Here is a 26,338-nt window from a genome sequence, read left to right on the forward strand (position 1 = left end):
GCCACCGCACTCCAGCCTGGGTGACAGCAAGACTCCATCTAAAAAAAAAAAAAGAAGAAGAAGTGAATCTGATGTTTGCACTCCACTTTTGAACCATTCGCTCTCACTGCTGTCACCATAAAGATGTGGTGTTGCTGATGCAGGTTCTGGTGGCTGGTTAAGTTTTGATCATCACCTGGCCTCCTGAGATCTCGCTGCCTTCTTAGGAAAGGTGACTGGCTTCTGTGTGGGAAGCTATTGTTTAACATGCAATGATTCCGTCCTGCCTGCCACCGTGCACCGTCCCATGTATTGAATTTTGACCTTTTCTTTTTAAGTTTCTGTGCTTATCTCTTCTTAGTGCTTACTTTTGCCAGTTACAATAATATTACCAAAATAATACACATATAGCTTTGGCAAAAAAAAAAAACAGAAAACATGAGCAGAATAAGACAATTCCTTGGGACACAGTTTGGACCCTGACCAAATGCCTTTCTGTAGGCAGAAAGGCTGTCTGCCAGTGGGAGAGTAGCTGTTAAGTTGGAAAAGAAGGTCATGCCGCCTGACCTGGCCCCAGCCTTGCAAGGACACAGGAGCCACACTGCTTGCATCATCCGAGCCTTGCTCCAGAAGGCCTAGCCGCTCTCTTCCTAGGGGTGATTCAGGGACTTAATCTTGGACCAGATCCCCCTCTATACCTGCCCAGCTCCAGACCCATCTCTTGGAGGGCATCTGTGCTAGACCCAGTGGGTCACTCTGACAGCTTCATCTGAGCCAAAGATGTGGGTCCCTCCATGGCTGTGCGACTTGCCTGTAAGGAAAGCAGTCTTTTACTCAGAGGAGAAGGAAAATCATCTTCCCTGGTCTCAGTGCTACATTACCACTCAGCAATTTGAGGAAATCCTCCAGTTTTCCTATACGAGGAAGCACGCCACATTGAAAAAAAGAAAAAAAAGAGTTGGTTAAACTGAGCCCCCAATATCTGTGACTATGCTCGTGGTGCTGCTGCCTGGAACACAGATGTTGAGCGGGGAGCCTCGTGGCCGTCTGAGCAGCGCTGACTGTCCATCTCATGCTGGGCAGGGACCCTGGGCAGGTGGACATAAGACCAGTATTGATTGGCCAGGGCCACAGGGGCTGAGTGTCTTCCAGTCTGCCTGGAACAGCGAAAGCAGCTGTACAGACCAGCGACAGTGGGAGGGCTTGCTGGGATGGATGGGAACAGCAGACAGCTTGTGTCCTATTCAACTTGCCCGCTGTACTTTGCCTCCTGACCTGTCATCAGAAGAAATAACACTGGCCCAGACCAGCTACCCACATGACCACAGAACCAGCGGTCTGCCCTGTCCTAGGTTAGGTCATCATGGTTTAGAATAAAACAATAAGGCACATTTATTATGGGCATTGAAGGCTTAAGGTTTTCCTTAATTTCCTAATTTTTAGTCAACAATGATTAGCCTTCATTATGTGTGCAAAGAGGAATTTGAAGGCAAGGGAAATGTAAGAAAAATATTGCCATTCAGAAGAGAGGTTTATTGATATTTCTTTCTTCTTATGTATTTTATGATATTCACTTTTAACCACATTTCATCCAAAAAGTTGATGCAGCTTTAACATGAATGTTACATTTTACTTACAAGGAATGATTACTTGTGTTCTCTTTGTAAAGGAAAGACAATATTGTATTTTTATTAAATAATGTACAGATCTTCTCTGTATTTTTGAATCATTATATGGATTATGGATATATTGCTTAACAAATTTTTTTTGGAACAAAATAAAAAGAGGCCACATTTGTGCTCTGGAATGTTCTTCCCTGTTTGGCAATGGTTGCCTCTTAGTACTAATTTTTGGTGGTGCTATTAATTTTCTGCATCACCATCAGTATTTCCATGGCACCGAGGGAAGACCACGTCAGGCTGACTGTCAGATGCCACTTTCCTGCTATTCACCTAAACAGTCCTTCATTTAAATATCTGCAATAGAACCGCGAATAGAAAAATCATTAAAGAAGAAATACATCTTGTTAACAAATATTTGTATAATGTTCAATCTTACAATAATGTTTATAGAAGCAAGTTATAAGATAAAAATTTTCCCCCTATCAAATTAATAAAGATTTTTAAATATGAGCACTCCCTCTGCTGGCGAGCACAGGGGAAGTGGGCACGCTTAAGCAACACTAGATGGGGAATGAATTGGTGCAATCCTTTTGCAGTGGTAACGTGAATAAATAGGTTTAAAATCATCAGAAGCTTTAGTACAGAAATACACTTGTTCTAAGCTAATAATCCTAAATATTATAAAAGTACATACAAACATTTATTATGACATCGTTTATGATTGTTAAAAATATGAAACCATCTAATTCCTTAAAATTATGTGGGCAGATTAAATTACAGCACATCTATAACATTAAATAACACATAATAACAAAAACCATAAAAAACTTGTGATGAACATGGAAATGTGTATGCTATTTTATCTTAACTGAAAAAAAAGGAAACAAAATTGTGTCTTTAAAAGAATCACAACTATGTAAAAATGCATCGAAAAGAATCAGACAAGAAATATGCCAATATATGACCAGCATTTATCTATCTGCCTCTATTTTTCTACATTTTTAAAATTTTCTCTACTAATCATAATTTTTATAACGTAAATATAAAACATTCTATTTAAATATAAATAAATTATGTAGCAAATTATACTTTTGATAATATAGATAAGTATCTGTTTACTTTTTATAATAGTGTCTACTCAAAGTGATAATGCTGAAGACTAATTTTAGAGTCAAAAATAGAAATAAGACAACAGATAAGACTACCCCTTTGAGAAACATGGAATGGAAGAAACAACTTCAAAAACATAATTTTAATGTAATTGTGAGTGTCCTGCATACTGGGGAGTGGGCTGAGGAGAGGAGATTCCCTTGCTATTATTACCAAACTCTGCATGTTTGTAAAAAAATGATTAACCACCCTCTAAGTAAATGCCATCTGTAGGTTATGCCATTTCCTGTTTAAATGCACAAAGAAAGTTTTTATTTTGTTTTGTCTTCTAGAACTTCTTTAGCAGAAAACTAATTATATGAACTACATACATTAGAGAGTTTTTGGTTAAATATTGTAGAAATCAGCCTGATATCGCTTGGCTGTGTCCCCACCCAGATCTCATCTTAAACTGTAGCTCCACAATTCCCACATGTTGTGTGAGGGAGCCCGTGGGAGGTAACTGAATCATAGCGGTGGTCTTTCCTGTGTTATTCTCATGATAGTGAATAAGTCTCATGAGATCCGATGGTTTTATAAAGGGAGTTTCCCTGCACAAGCTCTCTTCTCTTGCCTGCTGCCATGTGAGACCTGTCTTTCACTTTCCACCATGATTGTGAGGCCTCCCCAGCCACGTGGAACTGTGAGACCATTAAACCTCTTTCTTTTGTAAATTGCCCAGTCTTGGGTATGTCTTTATCAGCAGCATGAAAATAGACTAATACACAGCCCTAACTGCTTCCTGTACAATGGATTGATTTTAGGATTCGACGAGAAGATTCTGGAAAGAGTCACAATTACCAAATTAGAAAACAACTGGACCCCCAGGAGGTGGCACTGCCAAGAGGGCCCCTCCATCCCCTCCTGCTCTGCTCCTTCTTCTTGCAAACTGCTCTCCCCTCCCCAAGAACACATGGGTGGCAAACAGTCACCTGAAGGATCGCCAACTTTTCTTCTCACAATCTTAACACTTAAGAGATGGTTTCGTCTCTTCATTCCACTTGCAAAATTCCCAGAAAACAGCTCTATCCTAATTTGGGTCTGGTGGTTATTCCTGAACCAAGGACTTACCGTGGCCAGGAGCAGTGTGGAGACGTCCCTGGCCCAGGAAGAGCCACTCATCCACCTCTAAACCAAACAAATATGGCCAGAGGCAGCACCACGTCCTAACACAGCTTCCCCACAACCATGAGGATGGCAGTGAGAAAGCACTGGAGATGCTGTAACAGAGCAGACCACTCACACAGGCCATCCCACTAGAGGCTGCCTTTATTTCAGTTTACCTTACCTTTCAGTTAATAAACGTGTAAATATCTCAGCACAGAAAAATCTGAAATAGAGACAATTTAACTTGCAGAACTGAGAATCTGTGCCAAACTAACTTCAGCTTTTCTTTTCCTGCACCGAGATCATTCTTCTCCTTCCACATTATTTAAAGAGAGTTAGAGGCCGGGTGCGGTGGCTCATGTCTATAGTCCCAGCACTTTGGGAGACCAAGACAGGCAGATCACCTGAGATCAGGAGTTCGAGAGCAGCCTGGCCAACATGGCAAAACCCCATCTCTACTAAAAATACAAAAATTAGCCGGGCATGGTGGCATGTACCTGTAATCCCAGCTACTCGGGAGGCCGAGGCAGGAGAATCACTTGAGCCTGGGAGGCAGAGGTTGCAGTGAGCTGAGATCATGCCACTGCACTCCAGCCTGGGCAACAGAGCAAGACTCTGTCTCAAAATAAATAAATAAATAAATTAATAATAATAATAAAGAAGGTTAAAGATAAAGGTATGATTTCCTTAACATGCAGCCTTAAGAAGGGAGCTTCAGTTTTGAATTTTTAACAGATGCTTCTGTATTTGGAAACCACTATTATAAGCTTCAGTCTGTACAAAGGTCAATAGAGAAAGTCATTCTACTCCCACTAGATGTCTGTTGTGTATGTGTAGCACCCAGACAAACTAAAGGCATCCATTAATAGAATATGCACCTGGATATGGAATGCCAGCTGTATACCAAAGGCCAAGGATGAATGCAGTAGCAAAGACTATATTTTAATGTGCTGGCAAACTATAAGAGCTCAAACAGACTGAGCATGGTGGCTCACGCCTGTAATCCCAGCACTTTGGGAGGCCGAGGTGGGTGGATCACCAGAGGTCAGGAGTTGAAGACCAGCCTGACCAACATGGTGAAACCTCATCTCTACTAAAAAAAAAAAAAAAAAAAATACAAATTAGCCGGGCATGGTAGCGCATGCCTGTAATCCCAGCTACTTGGGAGGCTGAGCCAGGAGAATCACCTGAACCCCGGACGTGGAGTTTGCAGTGAGCAAAGATCACACTATTGCACCCCAGCCTGGGCCACAAGAGTAAAACTCCATCAAAAAAAAAAAGAGCTCAAACAAAATCTGACTACTTCCAGACCTTGAAGAAATTATTGATTTTGAGTCTTTATTTAGGAAACGAGCAGTATGGACCAGATTAATTTTCAAGTTGCAGCTAAGTCTCAAATTCTGAAGGCTCTTCTCAAAGACTAACACTGTTGCTGATAGAAAATTCTTAAAGAATACATATTTTCTCTTGATTACCGGTTAGAATGGATTCAGTCCAATATCTGATCTTCATTAAGAAAAACCTTGAAAATGTCAATGGGCTTTAAGTTCCCAGGAGAAGGCAAGTCATTTATTTGAACTTCTCTTCTCTCTTAAAAGGTTTCTCTTAGCAGGGGTGAGGAGCGGAGCACTCTGCCTTCCAGAGAAGGATTGCAGCACAACCACCTGTGCAGGCTATAAAAAGCCGCTGCGCTCCGTGTGGGGGAAGAGAGCCCAGCTTTCCGATCACTTCTCCACATTGTGTCCCTGGGTAAGCGTCCAACATGTGACCAAAGCCTCCGCAAAGAGAGGTGGGTGCTTGGCTGAGCTGTTTTGCTCAAGAATAACTCTACAAGTCACATTTGCTGAAAATAGACCCTTGTGGCATGAATTTCCTAAGAACTCAGCAGATCAGTCCAAGTTGAAGATGAGAGAGAGAGAAGGAAAGAGAACTTGCTACTTTCTAGTTGTTTGGCAGAGAGAGAGCGTGCCAGTGAGTGAGCGCAGGTGCATGTGTCTTGTGCTTGGAATAGCCCGTCTCAGGGCACCTCTGTCTGGAGGGGCCCTCGTGTGTCCTGACTGCTCTGGTCCACTGTGATCCTGAGACTCTAAGCTCAGCTCCTGGCCTTCTTGGAGTGGCACCACCATGCGTTGTCCCCAGCCTCCCAGAGCACCCAAGGGGGAAAGCTGTGGTGTCCAGACTACAAAGCACAGGGGAAGTAGGGAGATTTCGGTCTGAAGTAGATGGAGCCCTCACAATGTAAGGGAGATAGCGTATAGCAAATCTCCATCTCAAAGGGGACAAAAATAGTCTTAACTTAAAGACCGTTATTCAAAAAAAGTATATTGATTGAGCCAATTTTAATTTATATAGAGGCCTAGAAGAATATGTTTATACGAATATCTGGAAAGAGCTGCACTGAAATGCTGACAATGATTAGCTTCAATGTAGAAATGTTTGTAGATTTTTTCTTTTTGTCTATCTATTGTGTATTTTCAACATATAGTTTTTTTAAGTTCTTTTCTTTAGAAATCTCAAACTGAAGCAATAACAGCAGGAAGGGACATTTGTTGAGCCTGGGAGTTGGGATCTTGTGTTCTAAGCAAGAATTTAAACCTTTCCTCCATATATTTGTGTCCTCTACTTTTCTGGCTTGGTGTCACATCTTCTAAGTGCTGGCAGTAAATCATACAGGATAGTATCATAAAGTGTTCTCAAAGTAATTTTATAGTTTCATTAGAAAGAAACATTGGTATAGAAGAAAAATAACAAGTCTTCATATTTTCAGGAACATAGATCCAAATTTAGTTTAAAATCCAGAACAATCACAAGTCAGTATGCAAGAGTAATGGCCCAGACAATGCTTGTTGATGTTAAATTAATTATAATTTGTTAATTCATTTACAAATGATGGTAAATTGAAATCGTCAGTATTTGTTGATGTTAAATGAATTCAACACTTGTTAAATGAAATGAAACTTCAACTTCTTTAAGGGGTGGACTTCTTTCTTTGTAAGATCCCTGTAGTGTGTTCTGTGAAATCCTCTGTCTTGGAGCAAAGGAGAAGGAGGAAGGATGAGAGGGTGACATTTAAACCATACAGCCAAACTTCAAGGGGCAGCAGCAACCTCTGGTGCATGCCCAAATTCAGAGCAGGAATTGTTGCAGAAAACCAAATGGCTCTTCAAGACTTAAGAGGGGAAGTGTCTGTGTAACCAGTAGGAATAGCAAAAGCCTACCACTCACTTAAAACAGGCCCACTGAGAAGCTCCTGTCTCATATCCTGCACTCTCAGAAACAGAAGTTTCATGAGTTGCTTTTTCTTTTTAATTGCGTTTAGCAACTTCCCTGTCATTCAGACACGTATTCATGCCACAAGCACTGGTCAGATGTGCGCTGCGTGTGGGACACAGAGCTGAGCTTATGAAAGAGCTCATGGCCAGTGAGAAACCAATGTAGAATCGAAGCCAGTGCAGTGTGGTCCGCACTAACATAGAGGGCAAAGTTGCCAGGGGAGGACGGAGAAGGAGGCATCCCCACTGGGGAAACAGGAAAGTTTCTAGAAGAGATGACACTGGGCCAGGTCTTCTATTCAGAGAAGAGTATTGCAAGCAGGGGAACATCTTGACACAGACCTGGGGTCACAAAACAAAGGAGGTTCCAGGACAAAAGGCCTATGCTCCCCTGTGAACTGCTGGGAACCTATGGCATAGGTGATGATAAGCCACTCCTCCACAGGAAGGTGACATGATCGGATTTGTGCTTTAAAGTGAAAATCTGCCTGCCATTGAGAAGGTGGGGTGGAAGAAGTAGGGAGCTTGCTGTTTTGCAGTAAACCATACAGGAGAGATGAGGGCCTGGGTGGTAGCCAAGAAAACTGGTAGCTTGTGAGATACTTCAGAGGAAGAAATTAACAAGGCTTGCTCTCAGATTAGACACAGTAGGTGAGAGAAATGGGTCACTTTACATGAACAAGCTTTTTTTTGAAAAAAATAGATAAATTGCTTAGTGACTAACAACTAACTGCTTTGCAAAAAAAAAAAAAAGTGCAAAAAAAAATCATTTGTTAGAGTTCACCATTGTTAATCTTATAAAAGCAAAAGTAGTGATATGGTTTGGCCGTGTCCCCACCCAAATCTCCTCTTGGGTTGTAGTTCCCATAATCCCCACATGTTATGGGAGGGACCTGCCAGGGGGTAAATTAATTATGGGTCTGTTGCCTCCATGCTGTTCTCCTGATAGTGAGTGAGTTCTCACGAGATCTGAGGGTTATATTCTGGGTTTTTCCCCCACTTTACTGTGCACTTCTCCTTGCTTCCACCATGTGAAGAAGGATGTGTTTGCTTCCCCTTCCACCATGATTGTAAGTTTCCTGAGGCCTGCCCAGCCCCTGTGGAACTGTGATTCAATTAAAGCTCTTTACTTTATAATTTACCCAGTCAGGAAGTTCTTCATAGCAGCATGAGAACAGAGAAATACAAGTTGTATATGGCCTCTGATATCAGGGGCATTCAGTTCAGACTGGCTTCTCTGAAGCCATCCCTCAGAAATGGGTGAAATACCTGCCCTGAGCATCTCAGAAAAGTCTCAGGTCCCTGACTTACTGAGCTGGAGGTTGAAGTCACCTGCTCTCCCAGCTCCTCTGAAGGAAACCGACTTGCATTTCCTAGATTTGGAATTAAAATTTCAGGCAGAAGAAAAAGCAACCTAAATTTTTGCTTTTCCTTCAGTTTCTTTAAACAATTTCAAAGCTAAGGACAATGACCTAAAATTGCTACAGTATCAGATTTTGGAAGAGAAGATACAGCTAAAGGACACATGGGAGCTGGTCTAGGTTGCAGTTAGGGAATGCATTTAACCTTCAGTCTTGGCCTCATGGTCTGTCCCAAGGTGGGCATCCTCCTTCCTCTTTCACCGCTAGATGTCAGGGGTGAGATCCTTGCCCTGTCTTGCAATATCTTTGTCATTTTAAATGTTGATCTCTGGCCTTTCCCTTTGTAGTTAAGTTTCTTATCATGCACAGCCTATAATGCTTATAATAACAAAAAGGCCACAGCGACCACAAGGAGAGCCACTGGAGGGCCACCAGGGAGTGTGAGTTTCCTGGGACGTGGCCTCTTCAGCACCTGATGGGCTTGGGGAGGAGATGAGAAGAAGCACAGAGAGGAATAGAACTGGCAGGGGCCATGAGAACTGGCAATGCCCCCGTCCCCAGTGCCACCCCGGTCTCTGCTAACGCCCAAACTCAGAATTACCCCATAATGAGTTTTTTCCTTTTTAATCCTGATGAATTAGAAATAAGGGTATCTAGAAGCAGGCAGAGACTCCTGGAGAAGGAGGAAATAATCTTCTTTTCCAAGGGTGGCTCGGAGATGTTTTTGGTCGTTTATCATTTGGGTAAAGAGTGGGGATGGGATTGTTCTAGACTCCTCTGTGAGGTCTGTCTCCCCTCAGGGAGACACAGGCAACCCTGAGATGGAAAACTGGTGTCTCCCCTAGCCTGTCCCAGGGGCAGCAAATTGAAAGATTAGGATTAGTGCTTTGCTCCCTTGGAAAGCCAAAGAGACAATGGAAGAAAGAGTTCCATGGGCTGGTGGTTGTCCAAGACCAGGTCTGTTGCCAAAGGATGGAATGATCTTGGCATGGCGTCAACAGGGAGAGTCCCTGAGCAGGAGTCAATTTCCTCTTGGTAGCCAGGGCCCCTCCTCGTTATTGCTAATCACTCTGGGTCACACTATGCCCCACCCCTTGTTCTTTGTAACTCATTGAACCCACCATCCCTACACCAAGTAAGGGCCACATGCAATGCTTGATTCTGTGTCCTGCTTGGCCGCCGGGGCACCATCCCACCAGGGACTGATATCAGCAATGCCTTTCCCCTATTGTGTAGCCACCCAGCCTCAACGCAGGAGCTGGCTAGCTCGTGGCATTGAGTATGTAGTCATTTCCGTAACAGAGAGGCAGTCGCCGGTGACACCCTGACTTAACAAACCCATCTTCACCTCTGACGTTTTGGGGCCTCCCTGCAGACAATAACCATCCCTCAGAATTGGGTGAAATATCTGCCCTGAGCACCTCAGAAGAGTCTCGGATCCCTGACTTACTGAGCTGGAGGTTGACGTCACCTGCTCTCCCAACTCCTCTGAAGGAAACCGACTTGCATTTCCTAGATTTGGAATTATCTGCTCACACCTGAGGTTCAGCCTGGGTTCTCAGGCCAAAACTCTTGCTTCGTAGAAACGGCTAACCGAGCCTGAGAACTGCAGCCTTGCCCTCAGAATCACTCATTCCTGTGTCCTCAACCCATGGAACTGCTTTTGTTAAAATGTGTTTACAATTATAAAAGTGTCACTCCTTTGGAAGCTTTATTTCCACTGGGGCACAGAATTATGATATAATTTAAAGTAGAACATATTTCTTTTGTTAGTTGTAAGAAGTTTACTCAAAAGCAGTCTCTGCCTAACAGACAAATATGGGGAACATGAAACTGAAACAGGAGAGTTCCCCAGTTCCCTGTGCAGGACGTGCAACAGGGGTGTGGCTCGCCTACAGCTCAAACCCCTAAGGGGAGCATGCAGATGGGCAGGTGCAGAAGCCAGGGAAAGCCCTTTTGGGCTCTGGCCCCATGGCAGCATCTAGGGATGGGTGTCTGTGACTCCCCAAGCCCAAGTGGGTGTGTGTTACAAAGCTCTTTCAGATTTGCCATCTGGGCTTGTGTGCTAATCAGCTCAATGGACCCTCTGCCTTATCGCAAGGGCAGGGGACCAGTGTAACAACCTTCTGTATCCCGAGCTCTTGCCAGTGTCCTGAAAGAATCAAATCACATATAGGCTCAAAGGATGAATGAAAGGTTTTACTGAGTGGTAGAGATGGCTCTCAGGGAGATGGATGGAGAGCCAGAACAGGGGATGGAGCGGGAAGGTGGTCTTCCCCTGGAGTCGGGCCGCCCAGTGGCGAGACTTTTCTAACTGCCCCCGGCCGAACTCCGCTTGGCATTCAGACATCCCTCCTCTCCTCTCTCTCTCTCTCTGCTGCGTTGTTCCACCGTTACTGATCTGCTGGCCCGCTGGTCCACTGGTCTGCTAATCCCAATATTTGGCTGCTTGCGTGCATGCCCACTGAGGTCTCGGGTTTATATGGGGGCAAGATGGGGGCGTGGCAGGCCAAAAGGCAACTTTTGGGGCACGAAAACAGAAATGGCTGTCCTCATTTAGGGCCGTGGGTCTTCAGGATTGAGCTTGGGCCTTTGTCGGGAACCACCCTCTTCTACCCAGTATTTTCCTGTCTCCTGTCCATATCAAAATGAGAGGCAATCTGAAAGAAAACAGAGAATGAATTTATTCCTTTCATGAGCTTTTTAAAAAGATGAACCGACCACTCAGAGTCTTCATAAAATGTCTTACAATTGTTAATAATATCTAGTACACAGCCCTCATGAAGTGGCAGGCAGCCATCTAAGCACTCCACCTAGAGTAACTTGTGTAATACTCTGTCAACCAACCCAACTGGGTAATAAGAACCATTATTACTGATATTTGACAGACAGGAAACTGAGGCACAGACAGGTTAAGTAACTCACCTATGAGCATGGCTGGTCCATGGCAGAGCTGGGTGCAAACTTCTCAAGACAGAGGACGCACTATGCTGTCCTGATCCCTAAAAGGGATAAATAACAAAAGAAGAGTCTATGATGAATCACTTTGCGACTTAGCAGAGGAAAAGCAGATGGCTCAAAACAGCTAAACAATGCCCTTGGGGATGACCCCATGGAACCCCATGAGGTAAGGGCCGCCTGACCATTCATTCCACCTCTAGGCCCAGATCCCAGAGCCCAGGCCACTGGCCTAGGAAGGGACATTAGGATTCCTACATTAGCCAAGCTCGTGGCTCCCACTGGCTCCTCCCTCAGAGCTAGTTTCCAGCAGCTCATCCTCCTTCCCAAGCATCTTTCTCTCAGTGGTTGGGAGAAACAGAACCTCTCTGAACCAAATCGCTCTAAGGTGCAAACGACTAATAGCTTTGGGAAGACACTTGCCTCTTCAATGAGGCATTTCTCGACTCAAAGGCTCTCTAATGGGTAGAAATACAGGCAATGTGGCAGAGGGTAGAGAATTCAATGTCATGCAAGGGATACGGTTTTTTGGTTTTGTCTTTTTTCTTTTTTTTCCTTCAGATAAAATTCACATATCAAAACGTTGTGCAACCATCACTGCTATCTAATTCCAGACCATTTTTCTCACCCCAGAAAGAAACCCTATACCTATTGGCAGTCTCTCTGCACCACCCCCATGCTCGAGCCCTTGGCAACCACTAGTCTGCCTTCTGCCTCCATAGATTTGCCTATTCTATTTATAGTTCACATAAATGAAATCATATCAAATGTGCCTTTTGTGTCCAGCTTTCTTCAGTTAGCATAATGGTTCGAGGTTCATCCACGTTGTGGCATGAATCAGTATTTCATCCCTTTTTACAACGGAATAATATTCCATTGTGTGGATAAACCACATTTTGCTTATCCACTCATTAGTTGATAGGCATTTGTATTATTTCCACTTTGGCTATTACGAATAAGGTTGCTGTGAATATTCATGCAGAAGAGTCTTTGTGTGGACATACGTTACTTTTTGTTTTTGTTTTTGTTTTTGTTTTTCGAGACAGAGTCTTGCTCTGTTGCCAGGCTGGAGTGCAGTGGTGTGATCTTGGCTCACTGCAGCCTCCGCCTCCCAGGTTCACGCCATTCTCCTGCCTCAGCCTCCCGAGTAGCTAGTAGCTGGGACTACAGGCGCCCTCCACCACACCCAGCTAAGTTTTGTATTTTTAGTAGAGACAGGGTTTCACCATGTTGGCCAGATGGTCTCGATCTCTTGACCATATGATCCACCCACCTCGGCCTCCCAAAGTGCTGGGATTACAGATGTGAGCCACTGCGCCCGGCCAGACATATGTTCTTAATTACCTTGGGGTATACCAAGGATGATTGCCACTGGGTCATATGGTAATAGGAATAGTATCTAAATACAGGAAGTTTAGAAGAATCCATTAAATCATAAAACTTAGGTGACTGCCTACTTGAGCTGTGTGACCTCAGGCAATCCAAGTAACCTCTCTGAATCTCAGGTTGGCTTTTTGCTTAGTGTTGTTGTTTGGTATGTTGAATGTCTTAAATTAAAATGTTTGCCTCTCAGTGTCCTTGTGAAGATTAAAATGATGTAAGTAAAGGCATTTCTAAACTAGGCAGTGGGAGGCTCTTGAGCTCCTGTCATCATAGACCCTGTCAGATGGGCCCGATGGCAGGGTGGCCACTCGTGCAGGTGGACTGGGGACACCACTCTGCAGCAAGAGCTCTACCTGGTGATTCCTTCTCTTTCCCAGCTAGTGGCCCTGCTGGTAAATAATCTTGTGAGAGGCTTTAGCTGCAATCATGACTCAATGAGTTAGTTCATGAGGTGACTGAGAAAAGAAATTCTTCCATGGAAATTTCCAGTGTGGTTCGAAGCCAGAGTGGGTAATATTGTAGCTGCACACTCACACTGCATGCACACATACTGCACACTATGCCTGCTGTATACATGGTGAGCGCACACACGCACACCACATACACACTGCTCACACGCCACACACAGGTTCTCAGATGAGGCCAGGTCAGGCCATGCTCCCTGGGAAGCTTGCCCAGGCTGGCACAAGCAGGAAGTGCTCTGTGATTCACCCGGGAGGCTCCTCCTTTTCTGGACAATCTCTGTCCACGTCCTTTGAAAAAGGCCTGACCTGTGTCCTGTGTCCTCGGGCCCTGCTTCCGTGGCTCCTCTGTGGTTAGAGCTGAGCATCTGAGAAACTGGTCTGGGCGTTAACCCACAGGACAGGTGCACAGACGACCTGGGAGTGAATTCCAGCTCTCCGCTTGTTAACTGTGTGGCCTCGAGTAAGTCAATTGGCCTCTCTGGGCTTCAGTGTCCTCCTCTGTCACATGGGGATGATGAGAGTCCCTGCCTTGAAGGGTTATGGCCAAGATAAAATGAGATCTGCCATAGAGCATGTCAAGAGCTGTGCCCAGCCCACAGCAAGTGACCAAGAGGTTTCAGCAAGTATTATCATCATTATCAGTTGTCTGTGGCTCCTCTCTTCCCTCAAAGCAACTACAGTCATGGGCCGCATAATGACGTTTCAGTGGACAATGGGCCACATATACAACAGTGGCCCCGTGAGATTACGACAGACTGAAAAATTCCTGCTCCCTAGTCAGGCCTCCATGATCATGACCCTGTGATGGCCTAGGACAACGTACATGTTTGTGTCTTCGTTTTTAAGTGAAAATGTTTAAAAAGTAAAAGTAAAGTTTAAAACATTTAAATATATAGAATAAGGATATAAAGAATAATTTTGCACCGCAGTACCCTGTGCTTGTGTTTTAAGCTAAGTGTTATTACAAAGGAGCCAAAAAGTGAAAAAAAAATTAAGTTCATAAAGTAATAAAAGTTACAGTAAACTAAGATTAAGTTACTATTGGAAAAAATTATAGATTTAGTGTAGCCTAAGTGTGCAGTGTTTATAAAGTCTACAGTAGTCTATAGTAGGGTGTAGTAGTGTATGGTGGTCTACAGTAGTGTACAGCAGTCTACAGTAGTGTACAGGAGTCTATAGTAGGGTGTAGTTGTGTACAGTAGTCTACAGTAGGGTACAGCAGTCTATCTACAGTAGTGTACAGGAGTCTATAGTAGGGTGTAGTAGTGTACAGCAGTCTCCAGTAGTGTAAAGGAGTCTATAGTAGTGTACAGTAGTATGCAGCATTCTACAGTAGTGTATGGTAGTGTGTAGTAGTGTGCAGTAGTCTACAGTAGTGTATGGTAGTGTGCAGTGGTCTACAGTAGTGTACCACAGTGTACAGTAGTGTATAGTAGTGTGCAGTAGTCTACAGTAGTGTGCAGTAGTCTTACCTGTGGATGTGTGGATGTTCTATTTACTGCACTCTTTAAGACTCTTTGCAAAAGTCACCTGATATGTAGGTACATTGCCTTTCCCTAAAGCTGGTCCTGCTCACAATTTTGTTTGCACGAACAAATGTATCTATTGCTTTCTGGACCCTCCTTCCTGATCCAAAACTTCCACTATATGCAATATAATTTAAAATCCCTAACTCCTTAGTGGTCTGGCCCATCCTTAGGTTTAGTCTTCCCTAATTGCCCTCACTTAAGCTGCAAGCAGCCTCAATCCTCAATTGGCTTCCCGAGCACCACTCTGCTTTCCTGTCTCACTGCCTCTGTCAGCACTATGCCCTTCACCAAAACACACCTTCCCTTGCCCCTTCCAACCATCTCCACCATCAGCCCAGCTCCAGGAAGTCCTGTAAGATCTGCACTACTGCCTCTGCCTTGTGCTCCCATAGCATTAATAGCATTCTTCTAGAACATTCTCTCTTGTATTATGATTATTTCTATACATGTCTTATCACTGACACCACACGGTGAGTTATTTTAACTTTATTATTTGTAACACTGTCTTTCATTTTTATAGTATCCTGCCAGGAACTTACAGATAGTATTTAAATTTTGTTGAGTCAAATGATGTGCACCCTTCAAAACGATTGAGTTTTAACATTAACTCTTTAAATAACCAGGATCACCATGTTACAATCTGTATCAGTAAGAACTCCTACAACTCTAGAATCTAGACAGGCAGTCAAAGAATTAAAGGTCAGTGCTGTGACAGCAGGCACACTCTGCCTTTCCCTAAAGCTGGTCCTCCTCACAATTTTGTTTGCAACAACAAACGTGTGTTGCCTTCCCTGATCCTAGGAACCTTAGGCACATTTTTAGCCTCTCCGTATTTCAGTTTCCTCATGGATTAAAAAAAGATAACAACAGTACTGTCCTCCTAGGATTGCTATGAGAAGAGAATGAGTTAGCCTTTGTAAGCCTGTAGGAAAGTGCCCGGCATGTAGGAAACATCCAGTAAATATTAGCTGGAATTCCACCTCAGGACCAACTCCCCACCATCTCTTACCCTGCAGAGGTCGAGAAAATGGCCAATTAGATGCTGTAGTTACCAATTCTCACCAGTAGGAGACACCCAATCGCCACAGTTGTGATCATTTCCCTTCAAGATGGAGCCCAGGGATGGAGAATTCCGTTTGGGAATGGAGGCAAAGGTGCTTTTATAAATATCAAAAAATCTTGGGGTCTAAAGATCCCACATGGCCCTCTGCAAGAGACTGCATGGGGAGGACATTTGGCAAGTTCCACTGTTCCTCTTTCTCTACCCAGCACCTGCTTAGAAAGGGCAAAGGTTGTGGCAGTGGCAGGGAGGTGTGGGATGGTCCCTAAGAAGGGTGGGCACAGAGACCCGGGAAGGAGGAACTGGATCTGTAGCTGGCAATGCATATATTTAATTTGATTCCATGATTTCTTCCAGGATTAGCTAAATCTATCCACCCATCCTGGCTTGTGGGGTCACCTCCTGAACGTGGGGTCCAATCCACGTGAAATCACCCTCCTATCAGCTTGTTCCTCCATTCCTTCCCCCAGCCAGATTGTTAATCTATGCCCTGGGACCTGAGCATGCCTAGCCCATTCCCAAGCCTGCCCTGGGCTTCCTGGTATTTCTAGTTCCAGCTCATACCTCACTTCCTCCAAGAAGCCTTCCCTGACCTCTCTAGTCCAGCAAGCTCCTCCTCCACCAAGCCTCTCCCACTGGCCTTTCCACAGTTAGGCACTTTCTCCAACGCTGCCTGTTGAGTCACTTGCCTTTTCATATAGCACCATGAGGACAGGGACACGCCTTGTTTGCACCTCCTCAGGAGTCTGCAAAGGGTTCTGCATGGAATCTGGGCGATGCTGACTGCAGAATGACTGGAGAAGTGCCAGGTAATTTGTAGGTGTTCAAGAATGAATGGAAAAATTTTAAATCTCCACTATAGACAGAAGGGGAAAAAAGTTCTGTTTGAAATAAGTTACCTTGGCTCTAGGTTTGAATTTAAGAGCTGTTTTCTCCAATTCAATCATCAAAATGTGACAAGTGAATGCTGTTGCCATGAAGTCTTATGAAGATCTTGCATGCTATCCAGGCCTCAGGTCCCCTCTTCTCTCTCTAACAAAATATACTTTAAAATTTTCACTTGTGAGCTGGGCGCAGTGGCTAACACTGGTAATCCTAGCACTTAAGGAGGCCAAGGTGGGCAGATCGCTTGAGCCTAGGAGCTCAAGATCAGCCTGGGAAACCTGGCAAAACCCCATTTATTTAAAAAAAAATTAGCCTGGCATGGTAGTATGTGCCTGTACTCCCAGCTATTCCAGAGGCTGAGACAGGAGGATCGCTTGAGCCAGTGAGGTCGAGGCTGCAGTGAGCCTTGATTGCCCCACTGCACTCCAGCCTAGAAGACAGAAGGAGACCCTGTCTCAAAGTAAGAAAATCACTTGTGATTTTGTTTATTTAGTATTTGGTGAATGAACTCATTAGAAGTCACATTATCAACCACACACTCAGGTCAGCCATGCGCTGGGAGAGAAAGGGAGAGCAGAACAGATGCCAGCTCCCGCCTTCCTGGAACATGACATCATCTAATTTGTTCATTCAACAGAAACTTCACACACACTTACAAAGCACCCCGTCCTGTACTAGGTGGGCTCTGGGGATAGAAAACTGAATAAGAGAATGTGGTCCCTGTCCTCAGGCACACATTATCCATTGGAGAAGACAGCTGAACCAGGCACAAGTCACTAAGTTCCCAGTTTCTCAGAGGGTTTGATGAAGGTGTTAGATATATAGAATCACTCTAACACTATGTCTGAAACAAAAATACTTCCCATTAAAGAGCAAGGTTGTAGGAATATTTTGAGGGCAAGAAAGGAAGAGCAACCCTTCACTCTATGCCCAAAAAAATCCCGGCTGGTCTCTGATAGTTTCATTTCTTTTCAAGAGAAAATAAAGCATTACATTTCATAAAAGACAAGGCTTAGAAAGCTGACTTCAACTACTGTCATATTCCTGACTTCAATTACTGTCATATTCCTGAGGGGAGCAAGAAAACGCAGGAGAAAACACAAGGCATACCCATTTTACAGATAAGGAGACTGAGGCTCTGTGGGAAAGGTTTAACAGTTTGGCTGGGCTCTCTGGTGCGTCAGAGGAGGTGGCACTGCTCCAGCCCACATCCCTGGTTCTCAGGCATCCCTCTCTCCCAGTCTCCTCCATTAAACTCTGCGTGCCAGCCCAGGGCACCAGTCATAGGCATAGTGGGCTCTCCGCTGCCTCATGGGGTCCCAGCAGGATTAACTTTCATGAAGCCAGGTTGAGAAAGGTTGAGGAAGAGCAGCCACAATGCAGGTTGCTAAAGCCCAGCCCCACTGAGTGGGTGCACAGAGCCAGCCTGCTGTTCTGCAAGCACAGCCCGCTAGATGCCAAACCAGTGTGCTGCAGGCGGTCTGAGCCAGGAAGTAGATCTGAAGCTTCAGGGTAGCTGTGTGAGTGAAAAAAAAAAAAAAAAAAAAAAGAACGTGATTCCTATCTGACCGATGACTCAGAAATATGAACTGGGGGGCCTTTCTTTCCTGACCCACCTGACAGGGCCATAGCCGACAGCCGTGTGTACACCAGTGAGCCTGTCACATCGCAGGTCTGCTGTCACAGACTCTGTCGAGCCCCAGACAGAATCCAGTGTGAGCAGATTTCTCATGCTCCAGGCTTCCTCACAAAGCTGCGTTTCCCTCAGCCACTTCTTTACCTACTTGGAAATAACAACAGGAAAAGGACAGATGGATCTTGATGAATCTTCCAAAACTCCTCTACTGGATTCCAGAGCTGGACTACTCAAAGGTGTGAAATTGGATCTCCTCCTCTTTAAAAACCCTTTTCCTGGGGTCTTCATACTCCCCACTTCTTCCTATCCCATAAAAACCTGGTTGTAGGAAGGGAAGACATCAAATCATTCACCTGGAGGACTACATGAATAAGAGCACCTTACCATGGTACTCGCCTTTTAACAAGGATCAAGAAACCTTTTGCAAAGGAGTGTTACCAGATGGGAAGTCGTGACTGTGAGTTTTCCAGGTTCTTGGTGTGTTGGACAAAGAATTTAACAAAATGCACAAAGCAACAAAAGAACGAATCAACGAAAGTGCAGATTTATTGAAGTGAAAGTACACTCTATAGAGTGAGAGTTGGTTTGATCAACCAAGCAGCTCAAGAACCCCAGTTACAATGTTCTTTGGGGTTTTTGTTAAGCTGAAATAATTTGCTAACACCCTTAGATGCCCTTTAGAGGCCTCCAATTGGTTACCCGCTATGATGGATGGGCCCCCGACCAATCAGAGGCTGAAGTGTAAACTTCCGTTTTGTTACCACAGGAGTGAGGATGTGGCCGTATGCTGCCTAATCTTGCCCAGAACTGTCTGCACCTGCTGTTCCTTTGCTTATGCCTTAACCCTTGGTTACCCTAATTCCCTATTCTCCTGCCTCATAAGGGTGGTGCTAGGCATTAGCTAGGACACATATGGGGCATCTTAGAAGAGGCTCATTCTTCACTCAAAAAGCCATAATTGGTTGTCCTTTTTTTTTCTAGTTCAATCACTCAGGTTTGTCCTGGACCTGGTCCAGGTGCACTGTGCTGGAGGGAGACCTGGCCCAGTCCAACAGCACAGCTTCTTCAGAGGGCCTTTCTGGTCTACCTGATTCAACACAGCTTGATCATTTGCAACCCGATTTTGCAGTTCATCTCTTTGTATTCATATGTATTCTGACTCCTCATTTACCCTATAAGATCATCTGAGGGGTAGAAACCTGGCCATCTTCCTTGTTCTTTCCTATCCTGGAAGATCCATGTGATTTTTGACAATGAATGTAATTTCTATTTTACCTTGGAATGAGTTTTTGCATTTGATTATCAGCAGGTTCGATGTTTAGGGATTTCTACTCGCAGTGAAATCTAGTGCCAAACCTAGCAGGAATTGTGTCCTTTTAACATGCGACTAAATTCCAATGAGCCCAAGCCAGGAAGACCTGATTCGCGGGGGCCGGGGGGGTGCTCACTTCTCCACTTCTGCATGAAGCCACCTCCAGTCTGGAAAGAAGCAACTCTTCCCTTATCTGTTGGAGATTCCTTATTGCCTATAAAGTAGGAGTAAACAGAGTGTGTGAGATGTTGACCAAGTACGATGGGATGGAACAGATGACCTCTCACTAATGCAGAGCATATGGCAGAGTTCTGTAGCCATTCTCAATAAAATGGAAAACAAGGTACTTTAAAATAAACACAGCTGGACACAGTTGAGAAAACACCGGTGATCTTTATTTTGCAGAAACGAAGTCAAAGTTGTGCTTACTGGTTGTCAAATTGCCACACATGAAAGCGGCTGGAAACACAGCCAATGTTCAGAGTTAGGGTCGCTACACTGGAGATCCAGAAATCAAGAGTCCTGATCACACCGAGCAGGCTAAGAGAGGGCTGGGGACGGAGCTTTTCTGCCCTGTCCTTTTCGGCCCCTGGTGGTTCCTTGGCCAGTGTGAGTACAATGATTTGCACAACTACTGCTTTCACTTAGTGCAAAAATGGACCAATGTTTTAAGTTCAATTGTAGTTCAACCACTGGAGCTTCAGAAGGGCGCACAGCCCACCCCTTTCTGCCGGAACTGTCTTACGTTATCATCTAACCAGGCATCCCTGGCCATTCACCAATGGTCCAAGTGTTGGGACCTCATGGATAAATGTATTTATTCCAAATGTAGGTGTAAGTCCCTTCCAGGCAGCACAGCAGAGCAGAGGACAACAAGGAAACAATTTGGTTTTCTCCGTTTTGTTTAGGAACACACTTTTTACATGAGTGCCCTAAGTGCAGCCGCCGTTTCCTACCAAGCAAGACAATAACCTGCCCTGCTTTGTTTATTCCCACAGCTCAGGAACCTGGCTCAGGGCTGCTCCTCAGTGCCAGCTGCTGGACTGGGCAAGATTTTAGACAAAGGGCGGCCATGCACCAGGCAGGTGAAAACCCACCACACTGAACCACTGCCAGGGAGCCCACTAAGGCACTGAGCCTCTCCATGAGCAGAGGCCTAACCTCAGCCTGCCTGGCTGATCTCATCTCTAGGGCGCTTTACATGACAGCAGCAGAGCGTGAGCCTGCTTCCCAGAGGAACTATGCAGGTGTGAGTAGCACCCAGCTTGTCCTCAGACACATGGCAGCCCAGGGGCAAAACATCAGGTTGTTCACTGAATCACCAAGGTATTTTTGGCATCACGTTAGTATACTCCAAAAACAACCAAATAGCAGGAAACAAAAACAAACAAACAAAAAAACCTAATTCACAAAAGCAAAATGTAGTTCATCTAAGAGGGTTAAGTTTAAAGTTTTCTTTACTGAATTGGCCCAAACTGGATAAGCATTAATATCCCTCCCTAAGGCTCCCAGTCAGGCGGGACCAGGCAGAACAAACGCTTGAACCAGTTACTGGGCATTTGCCACAGGCCAGACGCCCTCACCATAGCCACATTTCATCATTCATCAAACCCACCTCAGGAAGTGGATACGGTGATTCTCCCAGGGAGACTCCAGGAAGGGAGCACAGATAATGAGAAAGACTAGGGATCCCAGGTCACATCTGGGGAATGCCAGAGCTTCAGGTCTTTGCATGAGTAAGGTTAGATAAGCCTGAAACAGCACAACCAAGGGTCCTCAGAGAGCAGCAAATCAGAGACCATGCCAGGCAGTGGACAGCCCGTGGTCAAGCCCAAAGTGACCTCCAGGAAAGGAGGACATCCCTGTAATGACACTGCAGCCTCTCCCTTGCCCCAGACCCCACTTCCAGGGTACAATTCCAGGCTGCCTTGGACACCAGAGCTCACATCCACCCAGGCATGGGCAGGAGGGTCACCGACTTGCGCTGGAGGCTCCGCTGCTGCAGAAGAACCACCGGTTCCCTGCAGAGGGAGCCCTGACCCCTTCGGAGGCAGCAAAAACCAGCCGTGCTCAGACCTCCCTCCTGAGTGAAAGGCTCTGCAGTGTAGACAGGTTGTTTCTGCTGGAAGCATTTCCACGGAGCCACAGCAGTGGATGGCTGACACGAAATTCCCTGGCTGTCTCCCATCGTTTGAGAATTAAGGTTATATAGCTGTTATCCGCACATCCTATCAGCCTTTGAGTTGCAGGCTGTGATGTTATGACTTTTGTGAAAGAAGCAGGGAGCGATGGGAGAGGGAGAAAGGCCTGAGGGGCCATTTGCAGACACAGCCCTGTCCTCTCCCGAGCCACTGTCACCCCGGAGTGGGGTAGCTGATACCTGGCAGGTTGCTCTTGGTAACTGAGCAGGTGTGGGGGGGATCCAGATCCAGAAGAGAGGAAAGGGGGAGAGGAAGGAAGAGGAGTGCGGAGAAGGCTGAGCCTGCAGCGCTGTGCAATTAGGGGGCTTGCTTGAAACCTCATTATCTGGGACCTAACTGTGGTCAGATGGACTACGGGGCTCCAGGAGGCTGATGATGTGAAAGGTAGTGACAGATTCTCTGAGGCAGTTATGGGAACTTATTTTCTTCATTAGGAGATGAAAACCGCTTTCCTAAGCTCTCCAAACAGAAGAGAGACTTGGCTGAAGGTCTAAGTAATGCCTGAGGCCTCCAGGAGGGCCAGTGTGTCTGGTCAGGACCACGGTGCCCCATGCAGTATTTGTTCCCTGGGGAAGCCACTCCTCTGCTACTTACTCTGGAAGAGACTCCTGTGTCTCACAAGGGGGTGGAGGTGTCCACAGAGTCCCTTTAAGATGTGTGGTTAGAGAAGGCTTAAATTTGCTATCTGGGAACCTCATCTCTGAATCTACGCACCATGATTTTAACAATTATTTTTAGTGGTTAAAACTTCAAATGAAGATTTCAAATTATATATGGACGCTAATGATCTATTCTAAGCTAATATCCACAGTAGAGGACAATGAGAAAATCTTGAATGGGAATCCAGTTTATGAAAGAGTCAAATGACTATGAGTCTCAGTAAAGACGCTGCCATGGTACACAGTATCCAAGACAGCACATGAAATTAACATGTGAAATTAAAGTGTGTCTAACTTCCTCTCCCGTTGATGAATTTTGATGAATTTCCGACCTTTTCCCCCATATTAGGGCCCAGGTCTCTCCAGTGCTTTCCAGGGTTACTATCTGTAATTGGCAAATGATCCCCTCATACCATCCAATTGTTCTCCTTCCAAAGACCTCCAAAAAGAAACCTGATTATCTTGTCAATTGATCTGTGTTACCAGATGTTTAGTATGATAATTCGAAGTGTACCTGTGAGAATATCCAAGCACAAAACACTTCCGACCCAAGCTGGCTGGTCTGATCATGGGACCAAGTCTCAAAACCTTGAATTTTATATGAGCTTGACCCAATCAAATAGAACTTATACATCTCCTGGAAGAAGGGACAATGTTCTTCATCCTCTTTGAGACTTCCTCCTACCCATGGGATTCCATAAAGTGCTTTGCATACAGCAAGTGCTGAATAATTGGATTCTCTGCCCTGTGGTCACAAAGACCACACCATCCAAATGCCAGTGATAATCTTCAATGGCATTTACAGAGTCTGTGTGAATCAGACTAACCATATCTTTAAATCCTGACCCAGTTTCACTCAGATTTGGCTGGACAACAGCCCTTAATGGCCCAGCTTCCAGACTGTCAATCACACAACGATCTGGACACCTTCTGTGAACCTGGCAGAGATCAATGCTGGGGATGGGAAAATGAATACAGCAAGGTGTTCCAACATAGTGACAGGTGAGCAAGTCACTACAAGACAGGAAGACAGGCGTTAGAGACAGAGAGGGTGCTGGGCAGGCTTACAGGAGGGTACCCAGGTCTTCCCAGGGGTCTAAGGAGGCACCACCCAGAGGTGAGATTTGAGTCGGATTCTGGTAAACAATGGGAGTTTGCTGTGCCAGGTAAGGACTCTTCCAAGCAGAGAATAGCAGCGTCCTGAATGCCAGGGCGAGTTTGAAGGGTGGCAGGGGACGCCATTTGATTTTGTGAGGCTACCTTGAAAACAAACAGGATAATAAGGGACAGCCCCACTTCCGCTGTCGTATGTTATTCCTTTATTCATGGAATTCCTAATAAAGAGTGAGTCCTCAATATTTGGAGGGACATGAATGAAGCCCTTTGAGAATCTGTTTCTTTAAAAAAAAAAAATCTCTGCCCCTCTCCCCCTGGAAGCAATCCTCGGACTCCTGTTTAAGAAATCCTGGTGTAGACTATAAAGTGCTTTGAAGCCAGCTGGCACCACACTGCACCCTCAGCTACACTCACAGATGCACTGGGGCTCTATTTCCCTGCCTCTGCCTCCACTGCCTGGTTTCCCTTCAGAAGCCCCCCAAGTCCTTTTTCCCAAGAGATGTGTTGAGGGGTGAAATTTCCCAGTGCCGAGCCTACCACCACGCTCGGAGACTGGAGCCCACCACACGCCTGCCCCTGCGGACGAGCTAACATGTGAGCAGCATGGTCCTGCTTCCTGCCCTGCAGCGGCATTTCCCTTGAGCCCAGAGGCACCCCCTTAGCTCACTGTGTCCACAAACAGAACATTTTGGCATGACCTGAATGAATGCAACTGACTCTTTAGATGATGGTCTCTGATGAGATCAACCAAATCAACAAATGTACTGAAAAGATGAGATTTGTTGATGTGCACAACAGGGCGAATTCAGAATCTGGAGCCTGATTTACGTCCTTCTGCTGCCATTGATTCCTTCTGTTTGCCCCTTCTTCCTCTGAGCTTCTGGTTCCCCTTCTGTACACAGACGGTGAGGATTCCTGCCCTATTCATGAGGTAGTCGAAAATTAAAATCAAGTGAGATGATGAGGAGGAAAGTGTTCTGAACTCTAAACCTTCTAAAATATCAAATATGATTATTATTAAAGAAAATAGTGGGGAACTAATGATAGAATCACAGAGGGAAAATGATATTTTACTACCACTCAAGAGCAAAATCTCAATAGAAAAACCAAAACAGCCAGCCAGTGGACAGGGAATACATAGTGTCTGGCATTTGTTATAAGGTATTGTAAATATTTTTTACTTTTATGTGTTTATTATACAGTTTTAGAAAGGAGGAGGAAAGAAAAAGACCCAAGAACGTTCTGCTTTGTTGGATCATGTGCAGGTTCTTCTAGAACACTGGAGGGTACATAGTCAGGGCTCAGCAATGTCCGCTGTTATCGTGAAAGAGCGTGCTGACCTTGGAAAGATGCTGCTAGGACGAAGAGGCTGCCTAGGAAGGGGCCAGCCAGGCCACTATGGAACAGCTGGGCAGGGCCCTCAAGGGGGAGTCATACCCCCCACCACTCCCTCAACCCCCACTTGTTCCACCACCCACTGCTTTTTCCAACACTCCACAACTTTTCCACATGACTTCAGACTGGCTATGGTGAGAGCCAGGATAGGATGACATAAATGCAGATAACCTCAGTGGAAAGCAAGTCAAGCAAGGCACATAAAAGATCAAATGTCGGCCAGGCACAGTGGCTCAAGCCTGTAATCCCAGCACTTTGGGAGGCCGAGACGGGCGGATCACAAGGTCAGGAGATCGAGACCATCCTGGCTAACATGGTGAAACCCCGTCTCTACTAAAAAAATACAAAAAACTAGCCAGGCGAGGTGGCGGGCGCCTGTAGTCCCAGCTACTCGGAAGGCTGAGGCAGGAGAATGGCGTAAACCCTGGAGGCGAAGCTTGCAGTGAGCGGAGATCCGGCCACTGCACTCCAGCCTGGGCGACAGAGCGAGACTCCATCTCAAAAAAAAAAAAAAAAAAAGATCAAATGTCGTTCAACAGATCTGTGAAGGCTTCATTCATTCACTGGAACTCTATTTCCCTGCCTCTGCCTCCACTGCCTGGTTTCGTTTCTGAACCACCCAAGTCCTTTTTCCATACTGCCTGCACGTCCCAATTCCAGGCACTATGCTGGGGCTGTGGAAATGAAAGAGACCATGTGCATTACAATAGACAAGACAGATGAGCCGGACAAGTAGGTGACACAGGTTTGCAGGGAGACACCCACTCTAGGCTGCAAGTGGTCCTGTGTTGAAAGGCGGAGGGGGCCTCTTGGCAAGCAGCAGAGAGGGGCCAAGGTTATCACACAGAGCCTGGCGAGATCGATCAAAGGGACTGGGGAGCCCTGTGGGCTCTGATGCTTGGGAGTGCTTGAGGTATACACATTTGAGAGAATTCCTCGGGCAGTGACAGGGAGGATGGAGAGGACAGAGAGTTGAGGGAATTAAGGTCCAATGCAAGGAAAATAGAAACTATTGAAGTAATGCAGGCAACATGCCACAGGAGTGTGGAATGTCAGTGGATGAAAAAGAAGTAAATGAAAAATATCCAGAAGGCAACATTTGATCATGTGGAGAAGGGAAAGTCCCTGGAGCCAGACAGGCCTGACTCCGGCTCACACACCTGCCACTTCCTAGCTGAGTGGTCTGCAGATTGCTTAACATCACGGAGCCTCAGTTACCTCATCTATAAAATGGCCCTAATTGTATAGGA

This window comes from Macaca fascicularis, chromosome 4 (assembly GCF_037993035.2).
Source record: "Macaca fascicularis isolate 582-1 chromosome 4, T2T-MFA8v1.1".
NCBI classification, from domain to species: domain Eukaryota; kingdom Metazoa; phylum Chordata; class Mammalia; order Primates; family Cercopithecidae; genus Macaca; species Macaca fascicularis.